Source organism: Xenopus tropicalis, chromosome 5, assembly GCF_000004195.4.
Source record: "Xenopus tropicalis strain Nigerian chromosome 5, UCB_Xtro_10.0, whole genome shotgun sequence".
In the NCBI taxonomy this organism is placed as follows: Eukaryota; Metazoa; Chordata; class Amphibia; order Anura; family Pipidae; genus Xenopus; species Xenopus tropicalis.
In genome coordinates this window covers 35,202,449-35,214,957 of record NC_030681.2, presented here as the reverse complement: position 1 = coordinate 35,214,957, position 12,509 = coordinate 35,202,449, and positions in this window count along the sequence as shown.

Here is a 12,509-nt window from a genome sequence, read left to right as displayed (position 1 = left end):
GAAAACAACCCCAACCTTGTCAGTCTTCCCTTATAGTTTTTAAATCTTTTTGCACGTCTCTGCATTTTTTCTAGCTCATTAATATCCTTCTTAAGGACTGGAGCCCAAAATTGCACTGTATACTTAAGGTGTTGACCCTTTAAAGATAGCAACATTTTAGTTTTGAAAACAATTTTGAATTGGCTATTGTTTACTTTATGGAGTGTCTGCACCCAGACTTTTTATCCACACTGGTATTGTTTACCACTAGTAGGAATAAACTAGAGTTCTATCTATCTATCTATTATCTATCTATCTATCTATCTATCTATCTATCTATTATCTATCTATTATCTATCTATCTATCTATCTATTGTCTATCTATCTATTATCTATCTATCTATCTATCTATTATCTATCTACAGTATCTATATATCTATCATGTATCTAACAAAAAATGTTTTTGTGAACAAATGTCACAATATTATGTTACCTTGTATTAATTAAACAGTGGAGAACCTATGATTTTTGTATTTGTATTCGTGCTAATGACTGATGCGCACACTATAGCAGGGCTACTATTACTCTTCTAGAGTTTGCAATTTTTATGCAACCGTGTTGATTGTAATTTATCTTAATAATTTATAAATGATTAAACATGCACCACGACTATAATTTCTGAATTTCCATGATTATGTGCACCAACGCTATAATTTTTTGGATTATGATTATTATATTTTAAAGAACTGAATACAAACCATGATTCATATTCAAACACAAAATGAGTAAAATTCATCGGAATAAAAATATTGTTGCCTTCGGTTGTCTGGGACTTTAAAAATCACATTGCTTCAAACATGGGTTCTGGGTGCCAGTTAGGGTGACATTTGAGTAGAATGCTTAATTTGGTCTCATAGATACTCAGCTTAAAGGCTATTATTGATGAAATTGGAAATGAGTGGCTGAGAATGCTATGGCATCTCATTATGAGCTAAAGGTACAGTGATTACTGTCATGAAAAAATGGAATTATGCTGGTTTAAATCTAATGGAAAGTTTATTATGATGATTTGTAAGTAGAAAATCGCCTTTTTTTAAATCCAAAAATGTAAAAGTTGGGATTGGCCAATTGCCTTGAAAATACAATTCACACCTTTTCCTGTGATTTTTTTTCCAGTGACCCTCCTGTACATGTAAAAGTTATATAGACACATAGAAAGTGCCTTGCCAAGAAGTCAATGGCACAGTTGTTAGGAAGAAACCTAAAGTGACATGAACAACACAAATATGGGCAAGCTATAATGGGCAATGGGTGCGCATATTGATGCCATTTATTTGAACCCCAATGTGGGTTCTTATAAACTTATAACAAGCTGGTAGGATTTTTCTACTCTAACAAGCAATTCTACTATGGCATTTAGCCAACTGCAAGGGGATTTACACACATCCTAAGGTATATTAGGAAAGGACAAACTGTCAAAGAAGGTGTACTGGCAAAGAATACAGGGAACCCTTAGTAAAAATCAATGGATTCCTTTCCAGACATACTATGAAAGACACATCTACTAACACTAGGTAGATTTTCACTATGCAGTAGTCACAGCAACCAAGTAAAGTCCTGTTCAGCAATCTGTGTGCATATACAGTAGTATAAAGAAACTATGCTATGAGTTGAGCACTGGTTTAGATGTACCCCATGCTAGTAAATGAGCCCCAGTGCATAACCATAATTTGCAGTTTTAACAAAGAAAGAAAAGTAATATGCATTATTAAAAAAAATCAGGAAAAATATAATTAAAGGGGAACTCCACCCAAGCACAACTTTAGCTTTTGGTAAAGAAAACATAATTTCAAGCAATGTTAAAAATATACATCAATTATGCAGACTTTTTATTATTTTTAATGTAAGAATATGGTTTGGAACAGTCCCATAAGCCTGGCCCCTGTTCTCCTGCTGATCTGGCTGACTAATTTGAGACTCAACAACATGAAACAATAGTTACAGAATTGAAAGCTCAAAAAATCCCAAAAACTCAAAAATCTTGAATTAAAAAAATGGCTTAAATTCCGTCTAGGACAACTCCCATTGACTTCTAAATGAACTTGCAAGCTTTTCGATGTCAAAGTTTTATATTCCAGTATTCACATTTTGCGTGTTTTATAAATACCAAATGTCTGAGTTTTTGAAAATATTATTCAAACTTGTAAGTTTTTATTAAAAAAAAAAATCGAATCATATCAAAAAATTGGATCCAAGCATTGACAAATCATGCTCTTAGTGTTTAAAGGTAATGACAAATTTCCAAACCTTCAGTGTACCGATATTAGAGTATTGACTAACTGAATATCATGTAGCATTTATAACATGAAGCATTAAAAAGTGGGGGAAGGTATTCTGAAGGGAGATAACAATGTTATAGAGGCAGTGCCATAACTACATGGCACAGGGACCCTCTAAAAAATCTTTGGAGGGACCTGACATACACAGACAACCCTACCCGGAACCATTACCCTGCCCTCCTGCCCCGCTAGAATGTGAAACCCAGATATAATACAGTATTAGTGATGATAGAATCTGTCCCGTTTCGCTTTGCCGAAAAATTTGCGAATCTTTCAAAAGAAATTTGCAAAGCGGCGAAAATGTCGCACGTCAAAAAAAATTGTTGCCCGCGGCTATTTTTTTGTCGCCCGCGGCTATTCTTTCGTCGCGCAGCTACTATTTTGTCACCCGCGGCTATTATTTTGTCGCCTGCGGCTATTATTTTGTTGCCTGCGGCTATTATTTTGTTGCGCGGCAAATTTTTCCGCAGCAAATTTTTTCACCCGTTTCGCGAAACAATACACCAATGGCGAAATGTGGAAATTTGCCGCGAATCCATGCCTGGTGAAACATTTCGCCCATCACTAATAACAGCTTACTACAAATATGTTTGCTGTCTCTACATATTCAATTTAATGAGAAAAAAAGAATTATATTTTTTATTTTTTCTTATATCCACTGAAGTATATCCTGTTACTACCTATACTTTTCTGACTGTATTTATTTCTGTGTCTCTTTGTTGAGAGTTTCATCTGGCTTATATAAATATACAAAGGCTGCAAACTGTATGCCCCAAACAACATAATTAGGAAGTGACATTATTATTTGTTATCCTAGAGCTATGGCCAGAGGTGTATAAATCATCTTCTTAACCATATCATCAAAGTAAAGATAAATTAGAGAAAATGAAATGGGATCTGCCAAATGTAAAATGAATGAGATAGCCGTCTGTAGGCAGATCACAAACATATTGAGCAGTTCAGTCAGTTAAAATGGTATAAAAAGAGAAAAAAGTCTGAAGATCAAAGACACATATAAAAAGCCTAATTAAATACAAGATGTGTACTCCGCTATTATTGCAATTATATTTGTCTTCTTTCACGTTCATGCTGAATATTTTATTTCCATATACAATTTCCATGCACAAAACGGATTAGGAGAGTACTAAAGTACAAATAAGTTGCCAAGAATGAGAATGATGAAGAGAGAATTTGCTAAGTACTGTTTTCACACTGAATTTATTGCAGACATAAACCGTTATTTTAATGGATGTTTAATATATCCAGCGGGACAGAATTCAGGCTGAAGTGCGTGAAACATATTAATATTAACAAGACATTACATCAACAATATCCTTCCCCAGCACACTTAGTGGGTTATGGGTAGAGATTTGTTCAGGAACCCTTCTGGGGACAAGAATCCCTACCACCTGCACACTCTGTACTCCAAAAGCACAGCTTGAAGGGAGATGGTTATTAAGGATACTTTTGAGTAGATATATTTATTTTAAACGGGTACAGGTATGGGACCTGTTATCCAGAATTCTTGAAACCTGGGGTTCGCCAGATAAGGGATGCTTCTGTACTTTTGATCACCATACCTTAAAGGAGAAAGAAAGGTAAAAACTAAGTAAGCTTTATCAGAAAGGTCTATGTAAATACAGCCATAAGCACTCACAGAAATGCTCTATAAAAAGAAACACAGGATTTCCTTTTTTGGGAACATGTTCTTCTGTGTCAGACTTCCTCTCGTTTAGGGGCTTGAGTCTGCTCAGTTCTCTCCTCTCTTCCCCTCCCTTCTCCTGTTTCCCCCTCCCTTAAGAATGCATGAGAACTCACTTCCTCCACCCTTAGGAATGTGTGATCTGAGCTTCCAAGGGCTATAACTGCAGCAGGAAGCTACCAAGACTAAGCTAAAATGGCAGCTGGTATCAGAAGGAGCTTTTAGGGCTTCTTACTCAGATATAGTAAAGCTTTCTGCTGAATAAATATAGCATCTAGGTGGCACTAATGTGGCAATCTATTGGCAGTAAAATGCCAAAATGACTTTCCTTCTCCTTTAAAGCTGGCCATACACACACCAATAAAATCATACAAAACTACTTTTCAGACAGTGTATGATTATTTTCGTATCCAGGTTAGAAAATTTTGGTCAGTTAATGATAAAATCTGTGCATGTATTGCTGATGATATCCTTGGGGGACCTACAAGGAAGTCACTTTCATACCATTGGTGAATTTAAACGTATGAATGATATCTGAACGTTTGTTGGAAAAGTACGAAAATCTGAATGTGTATGGCCACCTTAATTAAACCCAATAGGATTGTTTTGGCACCAATAAGGATTCATTTTATCTTAGATGGGATTAAGTACAAGGTACTGTTTTATTATTACAGATAAAAGAGAGTCTATGGGACATGGCCTTTGTGTAATTTCTGTAATTTGGAGCTTTGTGGATAATGGATTTCCAGATAACAGATCCCATACCTGTATTTCATTTTTTATATACTGTAGCCATAAGTATTATTAAGTTACAAATAATCTTTACTTTTTATTTTTGTGAGTTTAAAAATATTTACATTTTTGTTTCAAGGGTTCAGTTACCCTTTTAACTAGGTAGATGTTGGTAAGTCAAAAAGGAATAGGAGTAGGACTAAATCCACTTTAATTCCTAACCACAAGCCCATAGAGCAGTGGTTGCCAGACTTATTGATATTCAATGTGTGTATGGTGGGCAAAAGCCTTGGATATGGTCATCTCACCAATCGGACAGGATGGATAATTTTTATCAGGTGCCCAAACATCTGCAAAATGTTAATGCTGAATCATCAAATACAGGTAGAATTCTTTTGTTTCTACCTGCATATTTGATGAATCAGCTCTTAAAAGGATTCTATTCTGATTTTTATTATGAACTTTTAATTTCTAAATTACACTGCTTACATAGCAAATCACTCTACCATTTAAAATTTTATTCTTGAACCAACAAATGTACTTTTTATAGTTGTAATATTGGTGCGTAGGCGCCATCTCAGTGCATTGTGCCAGCGCTACACATTAGAACTGCTTTCAGATAAACTGTTGTTTCTCCTACTCCCATGTAATTAAAGGAGTCCAAAGCTGGACTTGGATTTCCTAGTACTGAGTAGGGTTGTCACCTCTGTCAGCTTTTTTCGCCAGGCACAGGGTGGGTGATGACATCACAGGGGTGGGAAGAGGCGGGGCATCGAGGTCACTGGGCGATTGGCCAGCCACAGTGAGTCCAGCACGGTTTCCCTAATTTAGAAAAGCTTTGGGAAGGGGCCCTCTGAGCAGTAAGTGCTCACATGGAGTTGTTTAGGAAAGGAAAATCATAGTAAGTATTTAACCACATAAAGGCATAAAGCTGCTAATCCACCAGTCTCAATTTGCTCATTATTCCATAAACCATTGATTTGGTTCAAACAATCTTTTATGTTTGAAAACACATTTTATGTCTAATAATAAATAAAAGGAAACTGATATCTCTTTTTATCCATATAGGCATGCCACTATCTTTGTACTGCCCCATTAATGCTTCATGTAACTGACAAGTCAGTCAATAGAAAAGAAAGGTAACGTCAACTCTAGTGTGACTGAAATCTATTACTGTTAGTATGATCATTTATTAAACGATGATAGTGGCAATGGCTTAGACCATTAAACACCTAGAGGGGGTATAGATTGCAAAGAGGTGGCACTCATCAATTTTCGATTTCATGTCATTTCATGCAGCATTGATTGGAGCCACATGGATGGGTATATATCATTGGTTGCCATGGAGACACATCCAGGGATTTCACTAGAGTGTTGGTAGTCCAACATATTCCAGTTTCTAATATGTTTTCACAAACTGTGTTTAAATTAAATGAACTGCTAGAATCATATTTGAGCTCATTACCAATTAAAGCAGCCATAGTAACATAATTAATTTAGATTATAAAAGGACAAAAGCCCTTCAAGTCCTTCAAATGAGCCCCATTGCATATACAGGTGCATTTCTCATAAAACCATAGGACTTATTTATGACTGCAAGTCAAGCAGTCCATTGCATGTAAAACCCCATTCATTAAATGTACTTGCCTCAAAATCCTATCTTTTCCAAATCAAGCGCAATTGTGCCTATTAATGCAAGGTAATCTTGAAGCTACCACCATCCCTAAGTGATAGTCCCTGGTGTGACTTGTGCTGTACCCTAGCCTGGCCTATCAAATGTTCCCCTTCTTGCCTTATCCTATAATAATAGGGCTACATACAGTTAATGGAAAGTTATACCCCCAAACAATATATATAAAATGTCTCATATGTGAAACCCTGCTTCATCTAAATAAGCAATTTTAAAAAAATATATACTTTTAGTAGTACAGGTATAGGACCTGTTATCCAGAATGCTCGGGACCAAGGGTATTCCGGATAATGAGTCTTTCCATAAGTTGGATAAAACATTAATCAAACCCAATAGGATTGTTTTGCCTCCAATAAGGATTATTTATACCGTATCTTAGTTGGGATCAAGTACAAGGTACTGTTTTATTATTACAGAGAAAAAGGAAATCAGTTTTAAAATTCTAAATTATTTGATTAAAATGGAGTCTATGGGAGAAGGGCTTTCCGTAATTCGGAGCTTTCTGGATAACGGGTTTCCGGATAAGGGGTCCCATACCTGTATGTGTTATTGGCTAATTCTAAATAGAAAATTTCCATTTTAGTTATAATGGGCTGCCCCCTTGGATCATACGAATCACAGTGCACACAAAAAAACCAAGGGCACACATACTGTACATGATAGTTCACATCAGTCAATTAATGGGCAAAAATGTGTCTTTTACTCCCACACTGCTTCCTGTTACAGTTAGAGCTGCATTATTTCCTGTCATGTGATCTCTGAGGGAACACACAGCCCATAACTAAATGGCGGCTCAAGGGAAAAGATGTAAAAGGGCAATATTTATTAATATATATATTCCAGTTTGGTAAGATTTTTTAATAGGCCACTTAATATGAGATAAACTATCTGTTGCTTAAGTATTCATTCTGGGGGAATAGTTTTCCTTTAATGCTTTTAAGACCTTTCTAAAAATTGCCTTTAAACATGTACAGAATCTTATCTCCCACATATTATTTACTAAGAAAAACTTTCATCAACATGAATACCAGGGGTCATAAGAAAAGTGTGATGCCTAATATGCATTTGAGGAATATTCCCTTCTAAAGACAAAAACTTTTTCTGATTATTTTTTTCTGCTATCGGGTACTTATACTTTGTAAAGATAATCCAGGTAGTATAGTATGCCGATATATTCCATGCATGGTTTCGCATCACAATGATATCAGTTTTCAGACTTCTGTCAGTAATTACAAAGGATAGAGACGCTGCTAGTGAAATAAACAGCTGTCATTTTGTATTATTTTCAAAACTTTATATGCACTATTTGTATTAATATAAGAAATACATTGATTCTAAAGTAATCTCTTTTACAATCTGTATAAAATCATATTTTGACAAGTAGTTTATAAAATGTATGAAGGCGAAACCTGGAGCTGCATATGAAGTTTGTTTGTTCGTTTCATAATGGTGCAATCAGTTTGAGAAATGGCATCGTTTTTCCCAAACACAAATCAATGACGAGAGAGTAACATTTTGCTCGGCAAGTTTCTTTACTGAAAATAGAAATGCATACAGGTATAAATGTACCTTTGGCTCCAGCTAGCAAATTCTATGTTATTATTCTTGGAGCACTTTCTAAATGCAAACGTGCTTAGAAAAGCACCCTGAGTAAGTTATCATTTATTCATTTTTCGGGATTACTCCCCCTTTAATGGGAAACTTCACCCAAACACAACTTTTTTAAAAAGTAAACACAATTTTAAGCAACTTTGTAATATACCGGTATGGGATCCGTTATCCGGAAACCTGTTATCCAGAAAGCTACGAATTATGGAAAGCCGGTCTCCCATAGACTCCATTTTAATCAAATAATTCAGATTTTTAAAATTGATTTCCTTTTTCTCTATAAAAATAAAACAGTACTTTGTACTTGATCCCAACTAAAATATAATTAATCCTTATTGAATGCAAACCAATCCTATTGGGTTTAATTAATGTTTTATTGATTTTTTATTAGACTTAAGGTATGAAGATCTAACTTACGGAAAGACCCCTTATCTGGAAAACCCGTGGTCCCAAGCATTCTGGATAACGGGTCATAAACCTGTACATCAATGAAAAAATATGATATTTAATGTAATAATATTGTTTGAAACAGTTGCCTAAACCTCCTGCTGATCTGGCTAGCTACTTTGAGACTGCCCTGAGCCTGCCTTTAGCCTGCATCCTTCAAATCCCATAATCCCAACATCACAGTACAATGCATTGCGGTTTATGCAGTTCCTGCATGCTGTCTGTAAGCTGTAAAGAAGTTGTTACAATTTATAACATCAATGTTTTAGTCCCTCCTCCCCTGCCAGGATTTCAAATGATGCAGAAAGAGAACAACAGTTTTGCAGCTGGATTTCAGCATAGAAAAATTGTAACAGTGATAGGTATATTAGGGGTTTCAGTGTTGTGTGGAGTTCGCTATTAAGTACTCCCTTATAAGATGTTTGTTTGGTTGTTTCAGATAACTGAACCTGACAAGATGTAGTGTTTTGTTAGATGTTTGACTCATCCCTGACAAGTGAAAACCATATTTTTATTTCATAGTACCATCTGAACTACTGAGTGTTTGCCATATCATATATACTCTAATCAAAGCTTCTGCCAAAAGACACACGCTACCAGGCATAGACAGTACAGAAGTGATATTCTGCTTTCACTAACTATAATCATTATTATAATCTTGTTAACTGACCTTTACAAGTTAAAAAGAAGTCACAAATTTATTGCATTCATTTGATATAAGAACTGATCTATTTTATACAAATGAGAGATAAAGACCCTGGCTACTCGCTCAGTTCTGCAGAAACATTTCACAAAGCAAACTGTCCTGCTGGATGCTATAATTCAGTTTATATTTGCCTAAATCCCTCATCTGTAGCCAGTTTGCCAAGATTAGGCCAGAGTTAACTAATTCTAGATTTACATTTATTTGCCTATCAAATTAGAGTTTTAATAGATTTTTGCAATATCTGGCATAATCTGTAACTGCAAAATCTTCCTGGAGTTAATTACCATTTTTTATCACTTGTACACAATTATGTTGAATTTTAAATAAAGCATTGTACTGACTGAATAAAATATAGAGAATGTTTTGGCATATCTGGGTCATAAGGTTAATGGATTCTTATGCATACAATATCGAGAGATAAAAAGAAGCCGGTGGGAGTGTTAATTAAGTCAAATGTCTTGGGAATTATAGGGGAAGTTTAATTCAGTAACACAAATATGTTAAGAAAGAAAAAATCATTGTTCTAAGTGCAGGGGAATAGCTACATTAGATTTCATTTCTGATGCTCTTTATAGACACTTATTCCACAGTGACTCAAAAGAACCCAGTTGGTTAAGGTGAGATGGGATAAAAGGAGCCAAAGAGCCCTTCCCAAATGCAAGACATGCAACGAGCGCTTAGGGAATTGTAAGCAGAGACATGCAAATGGCTCCATAATGTCCCTGTGGCCAACTATGCATCCAGAACCGCTGGTTTAATAGCACTGATACAGCCTAATAATTCAGAACCATATATTTAAACTTGCAGACAGCCTGTTTCAGTCTCATTAGATCTCATCAGTGCAAGATACTGGACTTTGTGGCTTCTGAGGGGGGGAGATTTGGAAAGCAGTGAAGCAATAGGGCCATATTGGTTAGGACAAGAAGGGCTAAAAGGAGGCAAAGAGCCTTTCAGAATGCAAACAGAAGTTTTAAGGGTGAAGATACACTGGGCTTCTAGTAGCAGCTACTTTTTCACGGCTAATAAACCCCAGAAAATACCCTGCCATAGACAAAACTGAGAATAGCCTCTGCTTAAACACACTTAGAGAAAATAATCAGTAAATGATCAGCATTGTCTATTTTAGTAGCCGTGACAAGTACAGTAGCTGCTACTAGTAGCATCGTGTTTCTTTACCCTTAACATGCCTCATACTATACACATAGCACTGCCTTAAAACATAAAATGTGAGTCTCTTCCCTTTACCTTAGCACTTATATGTGACATCAGACTAGGTCATTAAGTGATATCAGATGAACACAACATTAAACAATATCACATAAAAAGACATTAAGAAATGCATGCAACCCATTTAATTCTGAAGCCATTCTATTCTGAACTTTCTACTATGTGTATGTCTGATAGGAAGGCTTTTGGTTATATGAATTGATAAAGCTGAATTTAAGAAAAAAATTGAATTTCTTGATCTGATAAGTAAACCACTTACCATGTCAGTAATACAGCAAACAATTATTTTATCAAAATGGAGATTGCTTACACAGCAATGTAGAGCTTTTATTTTTAAATTAGGATATCCTACAATACTGCCCATAGCAAAGCGTTCATAATATATTTGTTATATTAAAAGTAGTATCATTACATCCCTTGCTCTTCTGGTGTTGATTGTTGAAACAATGTAGCAGAATCCAACTGATTAACATACCTGTGAAAGCATACAAGGTACTGTGGGAACTGGAGTATGCACTGGAGGAAAGCAAAAAACAACCTTTTAAAGGGGAAATCCACCCAAACACAACTGGAAATAAACATAATTTCAAGCAACTTTGCAATATACAACAATTGAAAATGATGCAGCCTTTTCATGATTCATGATTTTTAATGTAATATGGACTGGAACAATTACCTGAGCCTGGCCCCCTGTTCTCCTGCTGATCTGGCTGGCTACTTTGAGACTCAATTAAAATTTAACATTAAATGACTGTCCACAGCCTGCCTTCAGCCTGCATCCTCCAAATCCCACAATTCCTTGCGATGTGATGTCAATAAGGAAAGGAACAATGTAGTGCAATGCATTGTGGGTTATGTAGTTCCTGCATGCTGTCTTTATGCTGAGGAGAAGTTGTTACAATTTGTAGCATCAATGTTTTAGTCCCTCCTCCCCTACTAGGATTTCAAATGATACAGAAAGAGAAGAACTGTTTTGCAACTGAATTTTAGCACATTATTCATAATTTTTGCAGCAATAGATTACAGTGAAAGGTGTATTAGGGGTTTCAGTGTTGTGTGGGACTCACACAAATTTTGGCATGGAAGCCCAAGTTCCCCTTCAATGATTGTATTATGGAAAGCTGTATTACAGAAAGAATTACACTTGCATTAGGCACATTTAGGCATTAGGCAAAATTATAGTTTTCAGTTATTGTTCTACTTTCTAAGCCCAAACAAGGTTAGTGACTAAAATCAGTGTACATGAATGGAGAATACCAATGGAAAGTGAAGCCAAGAAGAGAATGAGACCCATATGAGGAATTGTATTTGTATGTTGTGCTGTGCTTGTTCCCTGTTATAAACCCTGTTTGTTGGCCATGCCATCAGTGGCATTACATCAGACCCATCGGGCCATGTTTTTGTTTTTTAACAAAATACTACAAAATACTACGACTATGGATGGTGAAAAGAGAGGTTTTGGCAGGACCGCTTGCAATAATGGCAGCTCAGTCAATATTACTATAAATCTCATGTAAGGAGAGGAGAATAGAAAAGGAAATAATCATACAGTTATGTTTTGATATTTTTTATTAACAGGTGCAAAGAAAAACCGATAAAGACATAGGAGCCTTTTAATTCTATGTCATTCCATTGGTCCCATTGGCTTTGACTGTATGAGGAATGAGGTTCTATGACAAATATATCCATTTCTTGTAATACAAACTGCTCAGCCCTGGCTATAAATTAAGAGTTTTCATTGCACTGCTTAGTTTTATGGTCTTCCAAGGTCTTATGCTTGACAGTCACTGCTAGGCCAGTGCTAACTTGTCTTTGTAGCAGTCTCTTGCATATAAATCCATTTAATTAACTGTTCTCTCTGTATTGATTTATCTCTGCATTTCATTCCTAACTGGCACTTATTCATATGTTGCCAATGTTAGCATGAAACATGTAAGGTATAGATCTTTATTTTTAATTAAATTACTAAAAAAATATTGTAATGTGACTCCGAAGTGCAGGATCTTTTCTATTATGGTTGTTCAAGACTCTACGAAGCAAATTTACTAAAATATACATATGGGTTTTTACCAGCACTCG